The sequence below is a fragment of the Poeciliopsis prolifica genome, unplaced genomic scaffold (assembly GCF_027474105.1).
Source record: "Poeciliopsis prolifica strain line A6 unplaced genomic scaffold, Auburn_PproV2 SCAFFOLD216, whole genome shotgun sequence".
NCBI classification, from domain to species: domain Eukaryota; kingdom Metazoa; phylum Chordata; class Actinopteri; order Cyprinodontiformes; family Poeciliidae; genus Poeciliopsis; species Poeciliopsis prolifica.
The window spans coordinates 67,105-81,172 of record NW_026562591.1 but is presented as its reverse complement, the minus strand read 5'-3'; the positions used below and the strand labels follow the sequence as shown (position 1 = coordinate 81,172).

General features: G+C 37.6%; 1 pseudogene; it reads right to left on the bottom strand.

Annotated features, from left to right (window-relative positions):
- Positions 1 to 6,924: 6,924 nt before the first annotated feature.
- Positions 6,925 to 11,128, bottom strand: LOC129357001 (uncharacterized; annotated as a pseudogene).
- Positions 11,129 to 14,068: the final 2,940 nt, after the last annotated feature.

The window sequence follows — 14,068 nt, the reverse complement described above, 5'->3', positions numbered from 1 at the left end:
CCCTTTAACGGGAGGAAGCTGATAGAAATCACCTACCAGAATTACACTAATATTTCCATATGATTTTACGTTTTGTTTTATCTGACGCAATCGACCATGAACATATGATAACAGATTGTGATCAACCATTGATATTTCATCTATAATAAGAAGCTGGAGATCACAATATTTGACACGCAAGGAATTTAGCTTTTCTTCACCGAGAGGAGTGTACGGTAAGCGAAAATCCTTACCAATAGAAAATGTGGTGTGGATTGTGGTTGCTTCTAAATTATATGCAGCGATGCCGGTGGGAGCTGTCAGGAGTACGCATGTGTTGTCAGGATACTGACACACAGTGGACAATAATCGTTTTGATTCATATTGAATTGCCCTTATTAAATGACTTTTTCCTGTGCCAGCACCACCTGTAATAAAAATATGCAGCGGTTCAGGATTTTTTCCATTAACTTTAGCTAAACACCACTGCCTGATTTGATAAAAAACAGCGAGTTGTTTTTCATTCAAAGATCTAATCAATGCAAGGCCTTCATTTCTAGTAATTTTTTTCTTCTCAATACTGAAGACTCTTTACACTGCAAACTTAAATCTGGGATTTGTTCTTGATCAGTGTTTTCTATTTGTCTTTCTTTTTGTAATTCCACACACTCCAATCGTTCCAATTCAACCTCAGGACAAAGTTCAGCCCATGCATCTTCAAGCATAACATCACCAGTAATATTGTCCACAGCCTCATAATGATCAGACTCCAACTCAAATTCACTTCTATTTAAATCCACAACAGCCTTTACTGAATGTGTTGTTCCATCAACAAACCTGATCACACCAGTTCTATAAAAGTCACCAAAAGTTTCAAAATGTGCAGGTTTCAGTTCATGATCAAACGATAAGGCATAAATAGCTGCATTATGCTTTGATGAAACTTTTCTGGCTCTTTTGTTTCAGAGAAGCGCATATCGAACAACTGCTGGTTTTGTCCGAGTTCTTTTAACAACAAATCCAAAATCCTTATTCAATTTTACTGAATTTCTACACTTTTCATTTTTGACAAAACGCGATACTCTGAAGCAAACTTAGCCAGGCACATATCAGGAAACACACCATCATTTGGTCTATTTTTATAGCGGTCAACGATTCCAGTCATCCACATGTCTTCTGGGGTAAGATCCTGTAATGCAGCTTTTTGTTTTAAAACAGAAATTGGTAAACTCATTTTCACAATATTATCACCCGTTGGAATAAAAACAACTTTCCGGGAACATTCCTTTAAATGCATGTTTGTGAGTCTATAAACTGCTTCCTGAGCACAAACGTCACGATTATGCAAATAGACACTTCCAAGACTCTTTAATGCCTCTTTAGCACTAAGATTACCGTCTTTTGCTGCTTCTCTCTGTGCATTTCCCAGAAGAAGACCAACTTCACGTTCACTTTTTGACATATAAGAAACAATATAAACACAACATGCATATGCATCAACACAATACTGGATATCAATATTTGCATTCCAAGCTTTTAACAGCGATCTACTATATTGATTAATCCAGACTTCGTTAATTTGCCTTTTCAACACCACATGTGTATTCCTACTAGATCGTTTATATGCCGTTTCAAATAAGCCTTGACTGATGCACAAACCCTCAAACATTTCTTCCACAGTGTTATATGGACAATTTTCATCTGAAATGGCATTTTTTATCCTTGTTAAAATATTGCTTGCGGCATCACTGTCCATTTGCTCCGGAGGCGTCTTGTTCTTAAGACATTCACAATCAGCACTACCATCAATTTTATCCAAATTGCATTTACAAGTGTTGACTGGATCTTGATATTTTTCGCCACGACAAATAAAAGTGCGACAAGATGCAGGCCGAGGGAAATTAAAACGGCAAACAGTTTTTTTCTTTTTACAAGTTTTTGAATGTGTTTTGAATGCTGTTGTACAGATGTAACTACTTCATACAACGCATCTTCTTCAGATGGAATTTCACATGTAACATACTCATCAATAAATGCAATAACCTCTTCATCTGTATTTTTGTCCAAAATTGGAGCACCAGCAATCCAAAAAAGGCAATGGCAATGAGGAGAGCCACGTTGCTGGAATTCGACACGATAATAGTAGTCTTCAATTTTTCCAATGGGATTAGCAGGAGACATGAGAACTTCTCTTACAAAAACATGCCATCTAAAATCAAACATTCTAGCAGCAGTAACAGGGTTTCGACGCAACAATTCACACTTGTCTGCCCATTGCAAACTGTTCCAAAGTCTCCGTTCGGCCTTCCTGCTTTAAGATGCTATAAAGCAGATTAGTCCATCTCATATCTGCAGACGAAAACGAGGCAAACCATGTGGGTTTCCCCAACATTCTAACACAAGCTAGCAAGTCGTTGAGCCGTCTGCCAAAAGCTGGTGTGCCTCGAATGGGTTTCAAGAACCGATACCCATCATCAAACTCCAACAACTTATTTATAGACTGGTCATTCTTCAGAACCTCAGTCATATTTTGAGGTGTAGAACTTGTGCCTTTACGTAAAGCTTGACACTTTAGAGACAACCTGCTCCAGTTCTGACATGTATTGAGCAAAGAATATATATTCCACATTACGTGCAAATCTACCATCAGCATGAAGAAGCCTATTATTAAAATAACGACTCAAAGTTAAATGATATTGCCGCTTTTCATGGTATGTGTTAAAACCTGATGGGAACAATACAGGGAAACATTTTCCTTCATTGGTAGAATCAGAAAGCAGTTTTATAGGGTTATTATTTTCACTCGGTGCTACATTCAACACGTTGTCAACATATAAATCCAACGCTTCTTGTCCTATCTACGGGCATAGACAAGTGTCCTGGAACATGCAGTGTTGCTGTCGGTCATGTAAAAGGTCATCATCATTTTCATCTATGGACATATCTTCTTCTTTAACAGTATTACTGTTTAAAACAGAATTATTATCTTCCTGAGAAAACTCATTAATCCAAGATTCATTGAACTCCACATTTTTATGCAAGTTACAGTGTTTCAAGTACCAAAGAGCTTCCTGGACATGCATTGAGTCAACATATTGATAATCATAATGACCTTTATATGTTAATTTACGCTTTAACTTAACAGGCAACAAAGATCCTTCCATATTACTACGTGGTAGCAAACTGCAGGTTTCAGCAACATTTGCAGGTACACAAGTAACCGGACCATGCACGCCATTCTGCCCGCCTTTGGGTAAAGCCAACATCTTCATAAATGGTATATGTAAAGCTATTAAATGTTGCTCCAAACTATTCAAACATGCCAACTGAGGTGGGATGTCATCAACAGTCAAATTATTGCATGAACTTTCTGGTGGCATTTGACCTTTACTAATTTTGTGATGACAACAAGTACATATATACATTATTTCGACAGGTTTGGAGATTGCATGGTGATATGCATGCATTACTACATATATGCAAATAATCATCACTTATACATTTATCCGCGATTAAAGACATTTCTTTAGTTTTTCTGTAGGAATCTTTGTGACAATTCAAGACCTGATGTTTGAATAACAACCGAAAGCATACGCAACACACAAAATTGGGCCCCTCTTTTACTTTGTCCAAAAATTGCGCAACAACAAAATCAAACTCCTTCAATTTTATTTTAATGTCTCGTCTTTTTATCTCTACATTTGATATTTTATGGATCTTATGTTGTGGATTAAGGTATTTCGTTCTACTTAACTCTTTAACTTTTTCACGGTGACATATGTCTTCATTATATTTAGCAACGCTCATTTGTTTAACTTTTTCACGGTGACATATGTCTTCATTATATTTAGCAACGCTCATTTGTTTAACTTTATTGCGATGACGTATATCTTTATTATACTTAGTAATGCTCATTTGCTTAACTTTATTGCGATGACGTATATCTTTATTATACTTAGTAATGCTCATTTGCTTAACTTTATTGCGATGACGTATATCTTTTATACTTAGTAATGCTCATTTTCATAACCTTTTTTTGGTAAGTCTTATCCTCACGGTATATTTCTAATCCAATTTTTTGTTCCTTGTATAGAACATTTTTATTATAGGCATTTCTTTTATTAAATTTAAATTTTTGCCTATATATGTCATTTCTATATTTAATGTTTTTTGATGATCCTTTTTTTGTCGTAAATACAGAGAAAAACTGTAATTTGCTTTACCGCTTGAAACAGTTTGCTTTGCATTTTTCTGACTTGTGAAGACCTCGTCCGTCTGTGTTGGGTATTTAACGAAACATTTTCTTCACAAAGTTTAAAGCAACAGTCTTCATCACCTTGTTTTGCACAAATAACGACGTCAAAATGCTTACCACAGTTCTGCAAATATATTGCTTGATTGGTGAAATTATTACTTTTTGAATTATATCTGGTCCACTGTGTGCCATTAAATACATATATATCCAGGCCTAACATTTGAGCAGCAGATTTAAACTCAATTTCAGTAGCACAGTGACCAACATACTTCATCTGTGACTGGTTAACATATTCTGCCACAGAAGCAAAATCTTTTGTCAAATATTTTGCACATTCTTCTGTATTATTGGTCATGTGTGAAATAACAGCGAGTCTAATTTTACGGTGATTTTTCTCAGAACCACTAAGTGAATAGGCTACAGCTCTGAAAAAACTGTTACCGTCATTTATAATATTTTTAGTCTTGCACACATTTCCCAAAGGCCCACGCAATATTACATTTTTAAAATTATGTTCTTCAAAGTCTATTTTTAGATTTTTACACAGAGTTTTAGCAGTAATTTCTGAAATGGGAGAAAATAGCAAAGTATTTTGATTGTCTTGTAAAATACCGACGCATGAAAGTGTCAGTGTTCACCGTCTTTATTGCAATTTTTGGTTTTGTTTTAGTTTGCCTAGTTTTAGATTCACCAGAAACATCTGTATTCATGCAATAACCATAACATGTTTGTGAATGAGGCTGCTTTACACAAGTAACTGTCTCATAATGATTTCCGCTAATATTTTGCAAATAGATACCATGATTGGAAAAACTGCTCAAAGAACAATATTCAAGCCATTTATCATCGCAAAATGTGAAAATATTAACACCAAAATAATCAGCTGCAGCTTGAATTTCTACTTCAGTTGCCCAACTGCCAACATATTGCATCCTTGAAATGGCAATATATTGTGATATGGAGGAATACTCACTTCTTAAAATGCTGTCATACATGTGAGAATTCCTTTGTAACTGGTTTACAACAGCAAGCCTAATTTTGCGATGATTTTTCTGGGTGCCACTGATGGCTTGACTAAGTGCTCTGAAAAAGCAGTTTCCATCCCCAACAATTTTTTCTGTCATACACGGCACACCCAACACCCCAACCACACAAGATACAGAATTTGCCCGTTGAAACTCCACATTCAACTTTCCACACAGTGACCGTGCAATCTCGTCAGAGACAGGGTTAAAATACAAAACCTTACTTTGGACATCAGTAACAACAACATCATCAACATCATCCATGTCTGAAATGTCAAGTTGGGATGAATGTACTCCACAAGAATCATCTTGCATATCAACACTTGTGTTATCATCAAAAAGACCACTGCTCTCTGGAACAGCAACTAAATGTTCAGAAACAAGTTTACTTGAGTCCATCTGAACAATATGAACTCCGCTGATTTCAAATAATTTGGGAGTGTCGTGGAGTTCACCAGAAAACTTCATAATGTACACAAAGACATCATGAAGAGTATTGAAGTAAAGGACAACACTCTTCCCATTTTCATGCACCATGCCCTTGGTGTTGCGTGCATGAGAGTCTACAACAGCATAACGTTCATTACAACTAATAAGGGCACAAGTACTGCCACTTATTGTAATAAAGCAGGTTTCATAATTTTCCACACATCCTACTGAGTCCATCCCAAAGACTAGTGTGGACACCTGCATCAATAAACTCTCCTTCCAGTACGTCGACATCCCCAGCAACATAGTCCCCATAAGAATACTCAAAACATTGTCCATCAACATGCATGTTTTTAGGTAAGTCTGGGACAGAGAGAAGCTCACTTCCACCACTGATTAAATTGTTATCACGCAAAAATGTATAGAGCTCATCACCTAAAATAACTACATCATCCAATATGTCAGCATTCCATGAGAAAACACTGACAAGTGTGTGCTTCGTTAAAGCAACAGCACTTATGGCTGCACACTGAAGTCCAGCATATTTAAACCGATCATCCCCCTGATGAAACGATCCACTGAGTGATGCAACATGGCTACTTGCACTATGGCATGCATTTGTAGCCTGTGTGTGAGAAGTAACTGCTGCACATGTCTCCACATTAGTGTACATTTCTTTTACAGAAATACCAGAGACTGCATACTGAGCGACATTCAGTGATTCCCTGAGGTTAACAAGGTGAATCATTAAATCATTTAAACACGTGTTAAACACGACGACAGAGGTACCGAAGTCTGATGCCAAGCCCTGTGAATTCCGTGTTCCACAGTCCACAACAACAAAGTAGTCTCCATGCTGGATTACCAGGGTATTTGCACCAGGAAGACCAAAAACACACATTCCATAACTCGACAAATATTTCTTTAATATTTCACAAAGTTCCTCCTCCTGCTGAAAATCAAATGTCCCAACATCATGTTTTCCAATTCCAACTTTCCACTTACGACCAAAAATAGGCTGATCTTCAACCAACCTGCACAACTCTGGCTTTTGGCCTCGGTTTGGTCTTTCTCGCGCAATATATTCCGCCAAATGCCGACCTTGTACAACGACTTCATCTACATCAGATGTTTTCCAAGTACAAATGGGAGAAATGTGGTGTTTTATTGCTGCTACAACACTACATGACATTGAGTTATGTGTAGAGTTTTACTACCCAAAAATGTTTCCTGGTACTAGAGACTGTGGAAGCTCGCTTGAACACCGGCAAGGAACGGGTTAACAGCCTGACCTTTGGGTGAAGTCTCCACGCGCTGTAAATGACCCATCTCCTCAGGCGTCTACAATGAAAATATGAAAAACATGATATTTCTACATCCTCAGGCTTCTCATTAAATGTCATATCATTAACAGAACTGAAACTTACAATTATCCAATATTTCAATAAAATTAGAAAAGAAAATACACATTGTGCTAATGTTCTGTTTTAAATGTAAACAAAATAAATTATTTAAGACTATTGTGGTGAAATTCCAGCTAAAATATGCATTATTTGAGCTGTGATGGATTTTAGCACAGGCTAATTTTTGCCTGATAAGAAATTTTAAATTTCTCAGTCAAACTCTGCTGCAGCAAATCATACAATTCTCTACCAAAAGCTTCTTAAACATTACAAAACAAACAGAAATATCATTATTTTTATTGTTTTAGCTTAAATGGAAAAAATATAGATTTTATAAAATGCATCTTAAATTGCACTAAATCCTTTTATATTACAGCAAATGGCCTTTTGACCCAAAATAGTGCAGATGACTATTTACTAAATTTGTGAATTACTTAAATTGATTCATTGTGAGAAATCTATTCACTTAAGCCTTAATTATTATTTTTAGTACATGTCCTTGCAAAATACAAACCATTCAATTTCTTCCGCTTATACGGAGTCTGCTCACAGGCTTAGCAGTTAAGAAGGCAGGCCTCAAAGAATATCTACATTTAAGTTTAAATCTCTCCTTACTGCAAATTGATGCCGTTTTATTTATACATAACAGACTTATTATATAACCCAATGGCAATAATTTGGAAGAGATTTGAATTATGTGATGAAAATTTTACAATGAAAATAACACTCAGAGAAAAATCTTTTATTCAGAGAAATAGCAGGACATTACTATACAAACCTCCCGGCCAACAGGAACCTCCAAAGGACAGGCAGCCCCCACAGCAGGACACTCGGACGCCACACGAGGACAGGCAGAACGCGCGTCAGAAAAACACACCCTGGGTCGCTTGAGTACAACCTACAAATAAATGAAAGAAAAAACATAACAAGTTCATATTGCACAAAATCAATATATAATGTGATATGTTTTCAATAAAATACTTCACACTGTTGAACATTCATTAACTACACATTTAACTTTAATGTGCAAAACGCTTACAGTGTTTTCAGCCGGCACAAATTCTGCATCTTTGTCAGGAGTTACAGGAGATGCAGCTGAAACCTAGAGAAATAAAAACAAACAAAATAAATTAAATAAAGTCATGTCACTAGAGATCATTAATTACTTATGCTTTTACATACCTTCTGTCTCACACGCCTAAACTTTGAGACAGGTGGTTTTTTTGTATGTTCCACAGGCTTTGTCTGTAACATCAAATATTGTAGATATGTGTTATTTATAAAATTTAAAAAATGATACTTGATAATTGCAGTATTTTGCAAGTTACCTCGGTGCCTGTGCGAACATCTGAAAGGGCCGATGGAGAAACTGTTTCCATGGCAACCAAAATAGCGGGTGAGAAACGGACAGGATTGGACGGGATGGCACACTGCGTTACAGCCACAGCCGTGTGGTCCCTCTACAAGAGCAAAATTTTAATTATTACGACAGCAATGACATTGACATTATATAAAGGTGCAAGTCTGACGCACCTGGCAAGGAACCACTCTTTTCTCGGGTGAATCGTCTGATTCTCCCGAGTAGTTCCTCTGCAAAGGTAGAGATATGTAATTTTTAGGATGACTAGCTAAAGTTAAACATCTTTCTTCAACTGCAAGCAAAAACAAAAAAGTCATACCTTCCTGCCGGATGTCACAAGCATCCATTCAGTAGGGAGTGGAGAAGCAGGTCGAGAACGCTCCTCTCCCTTAACTACCACACGGGGCACAAACCTCGGTTGATACGGAGGAGTTCTCTGAGTCTGCACCAGTGGCTGTGGTGCTGAGGACTCCATGAACTGATAGGAAAACACCCAAATCAGTTCCTTCAGGATTTGCATGCCGTGGTCGTCAGACAAGTGGATCTATGAAGAATCATAGATAAGGTCAGCATGTCATATAAATGCAAAATTGTTTCTTAGTGTGTTTGAAATGAAGTACTCACACCATCGGCACCACAGATTGAGGGAGTTCAGAGAGAAGTAGTCAGCGAGAGGATAATACCGAATCCCTGAAAACAATAATAAAATGAAAATAAATTTTCAAACATTCACTAAAAGATAAAAAGAGCTGCAATACATTTCCCAACCAAGAACATAATGAGAAATATTTAAATACCTACCTAGCTTTGCCGACCTGCGGTGGAATTCTTGTTCAAACAAGGTCTGCTTCTCTCTGGGCTCAGTTAAACGAGGAACGAAGCCGGTACAAAAAACCTATACAAATAACAAATTTAGAGATTTATATTACCTATGAACCTATTAAAAAATGATGTTTATATCACTGTTTGTTTATTACAGATCTCAGTGACCATTGCTCTGCATGTTTTATATGCAAGTCTGAAGGGAAATACCTAAAACATGCAGAAGTTTCTGTGAAATACCATTGAGAACCTCTGGTTTTCATAAACCACAGTGATTACAGTACCTTCGGCCAACGGCTACAGACAGCCTTCAGGTATTTCTCAAATTCCTGCCCGGCTTCTTCTGGGTGACGGCTGGCCGTAAGGTTATTTGATGGAGCCATGACGCAAACAGCATCAGGCTCCCGAGGCAGAACTGCATTCAACACCTCGAGACGCAAGTCAGCTGCGCAAGCACCAGGAGTGGACATGAACCCAAACTGGAAACAGCCGCTTGCCATCTGAACAATGTCGTCCGCAAACGTTCTCAAATGGGACGCGCCGATCAGAAGAACAAACTAAAATAGAAAAATACAGCAAAATAAAAACTAGGCCTATAAATTCTATTTGAAACTGTTGCTGATTTTACTTACTTTCTTATCGGGCAGTCCCTCTGGAATGACCAGCTTGTGACAGTGGTTGGTCACTTCACTAGCCGGCCACGGTCTCACAGCATGGCGCCAGCCGGTACCACGCCCTATTGAAATGTAAAAAAGAAAGAAAAATTACTTAAATATAGACTGTGAACTCTGGATATTTCATTTGACATCCAAATAAGAGATTCAATTTAAATAAATGTAATTAAACACTGACGTGGAACAAAGTCGCTGGAAGACGTTGATGTCTCTAAACGTTCAGTCCGACCTGCCTCCATGCGCTTCTTCGCAGCGAGCGAACGGCGGTGAGATTTTCCTCGGGGCATCTAGAGAGAAATTCTGTGATTTAATATGAATCTATGCTTATTTCCAGGCCCAAATGAGTAACTTCATGTTCAAAAACGAACCGAAAAATGAGCAACCCGCAACTTAATATTACATTTACAATAAACTTTAAAAGAAATGAAAAGACTGTTACAGTTATTTCGATAAATACCAATGAAATCTATTATGAAAACTGAATAAGCAGTTCTTTTTGAGATGTGTCTTGTTCTAATTTAGAAAAACAACACTTAAAACAACTACATACTCTTCGCTTTCTTTTAATTCAGATGTTTTGTAACAGCCGTAAGAGACAGTAGCTAACAGCCTGAACTTCGTTCTGGGAGCCGCTAGCACGAGCAAACAGCCTGAACCTCGTGCTCGCAGCTACTAACAGTAGAGTAACGATTAACAATGAGAAAAAAAGCTATTAAAAAAATTAACTTCTGATTAAAATTTAAAACTAGAAATTTAAACGAACCCGTCTCTGTGTCTGGAGCGCACGCTGCAGACACAGGTGATCAGAATTCAGCTTAATTACATCACTAGTTAAAACGCAACCGACGTTTAGCACGTGTTAAAAGCTTATATTTACTATCAGCAGCAGATATTAGGTACATAGCCTGAAGCTAAATGATGCTATGCAATAGTTTATATTACGGTGGTAATATAGCGCCGTATTTTAAGAAAGTCACATCCATAACATGTTTATCATATATATGCAAAAACTTACTTCGACGGAAAGACTTGGAAGCACTGCTTGGAAAAGGCTTGGAATTCTCCTGGTTTCAAAGTTGATGTGAAATCTCTCACGAGCAATTCACTCCAACAGTCTGTAAAAGACTGATTCAAAACTCAGCGTACAAAACGGTCGAGATCAACCAACCAATCAGATTTAAATAATTCAAATAAGCCAACCAACTACGACTACAAAGTGACGTCACTTTGTAGTTTACGTCTCCCGAAGAGACCTTTTTCACGCTTCCGTGTTTTAAAGCGGATGTGGAGTTGGAAAACTTCCGGTGGCTATAGTGTTAGCTTTAAAATGCTAGGAAAATGGCTCAGTTTCGGCGCAATTGTGTTTGTTCAGTCCCTGGTTGTTCATGTGGGGAAAGAGAACCAACGGAAGCAGTGGATCCAGGCGATGCGAAGACATGAAGGTCCCAACTTTTGCATAAAGAGGGTTAGCACTTTCGTATGTAGCCCCAACTTCACACAGGTCTTGTGCGAAATTCGGTGCCCCTGTGAAAATCTGTTCCCTGCGTCGGGAGCGCGCATTACAGCCAGAGAGGTGAAAGAGGCGAATCTGATGATTTTCACGTCGCTTCTGATCAATTTCTCGGTAAAAACAACTAATACAACCATGTCAATGTTGTAACATTCCGTTTAATTGGCAGCTGTTGTTTAAAAAAATTGTAAAATAATAAATAAACGAGGTCTTCTGACGCTGTTTTGTGTTATTGTAAACACCAAGAGAATCGCTCTTTTCTCACGTAAGTCTGGCAGAAATAAAAGTCAGTCACCAAACACAGTTTTCCCAACACGTAGTGTGTATGTAAAGGTTTTTGTGAATTTGGAAACAGTTGTTCTATATTCCCCAATGTTATGGAGTAAGGAGAGGAAAGAATGGATAATTCAGCAGCCTGAAATAATCTGTTCCCCCTCCATAAAATGGGAACAAATTCTTTTATCTGCAAATGCTTAACTGTGTTTATTCCTCTCATCAATAATAATAACTCCTGTTATTTTGGTAGCATTTGCTCCTTGTTTGCCAGAGTTATGAGGGGGGAACCATATATTTCAGCTGGCTAAAATAATACGTTCCCCCTCCATAAAATGGGAACAACCTTACTTACCAGCAAGATTTTTTCTCTGCTTATTCCTCTTATAATTAACAATAACTCCTGTGATTTTGGTAGAATTTGCTCCTTGTTTGCCAGAGTTACGAGGGGGGAAACATATATTTCAGCTGGCTAAAATAATCTGTTCCCCATCCATAAAATGGGAATAAATTAATTTACCAACAACTCTTGAACTGTGCTTATTCCTCTTATCATTAACATTAACAGCAAATCATGCAAGTTTGAAAACATTTGCTCTTTATTTGCCAAAGATATGAGGGGGAACAATATATTTTAACCACCTGAAATAATTTGTGTCCCCTCCAAAACATGGGTACCAATTAATTTACCAGAAAAATGTTCTCTTCATTTCTCAAAGGTAAGTGGCCTTGGAATTTAAACTATCTTTCCATAGCTGTCTTATATTAAAGTGTTGTAAGGATATATATCAAACACAGTTATCAAATGTAATTTATTAACCATTATACAATATACATAAATTAGCACATCACACCAAACTCAGGAACAAGAAAATTTCCTGAAATAAATGTTTTAAGATTCCATGTTTATGTATTAAGTTTGGGCTAAGTACAAATTTTTTTTAGAGAAACATACAAATAATAGTAATCATGATAACAATTCTCATAAACACTCAAAATAATAACATTAATATTATCCTCACAACCTAAGACTTGATATACCAACAAGTCTAATTAAAGACTTGGTATATCAATTTGACCCCATGTTTTTTTGAGGGGGAACGGATTATTTCAGGCAGCTAAAACAGCTAAAATATTAAGTTCCCCCTCATAATTTTGGCAACTAAAAAGCAAATGTCACCAAATCTACAGGAGTCATTGTTGTTGACAAGAGGAATAAGCAGAGAAAAAAATCTTGCTGGTAAGTGAATGTTCCCATGTTATGGAGGTGGAACGGATCATTTTAGCCACCTGAAATATATGGTTCCCCCCTCATAACTCTGGCAAACAAGGAGAAAATGCTACCAAAATCACAGGAGTCATTATTGTTAATGAGAGGAAAAAGCAGAGAAAAAAATCTTGCTGGTAAGTGAAGTTGTTCCCATTTTATGGAGGGGGAACAGATTATTTTAGCCAGCTGAAATATATGGTTCCCCCCTCATAACTCTGGCAAACAAGGAGCAAATGCTACCAAAATCACAGGAGTCATTGTTGTTGATGACAGGAATAAGCAGAGAAAAAAATCTTGCTGGTAATCAAAAATCAATAATGTGCACAGTAAACATTAAATACTGTGCTAACAAAGAGCTTTACTAATTGAATAAACTGAATAGTGTGTTTGATACATCCAGTTTCATACATTGAGCGTTGTTTGTTGTTATGTATATAAGATGTTTAAAGGCTTGTTTAAAAGAGCTCTGAGAAAATGCTAAGTATCTTATTACCGATCCATTGGGGTTGTAATATTGTAGCACTTCCTGTGATTAATACCTAATTAATCACAGAAATGCGTACTGCCTGCTGGACGGGCGCGGAAACTGCCCACATGGGCAGGTAGCACGCTGAACACGTGCTAACTTCTGTGTTAGCACGTGGGCAGCGTTGATGGAGACTGAGCAACAGCTTCCGCGGTGCGGGCGGAGGCGCTGAAAACTGCGTGAGAGCTTCTGTGGTGGCTGGCGTAAGGCGACGGTTGCTCGTACCCCGCGGTGGACAATAGGCCGGAGCGGCGCTTGGCTGCGAGGGCCGTTCGAGGCTGCTTGCAGCTTTAATTATTATTATTATTCTGCCCCCCTAAAGAGGGGCCTTTTTGGGGGCTTTATCATTTTCAAAAACTCACCAAACTTGGCGGACGCGTAAAGGGAGTTTCAAAATTTTGTATTTTAAGGTCATTGCAAAAATCCCATAAAAAATGGCTCAATAGCGCCACCTACAAATTTTCAAAGGACCCTTTGCTATTCACTTAATTTATCCTAGAGACATGAAATTTGGTACACTTGTAGAGCTCCCCAAGATGCTC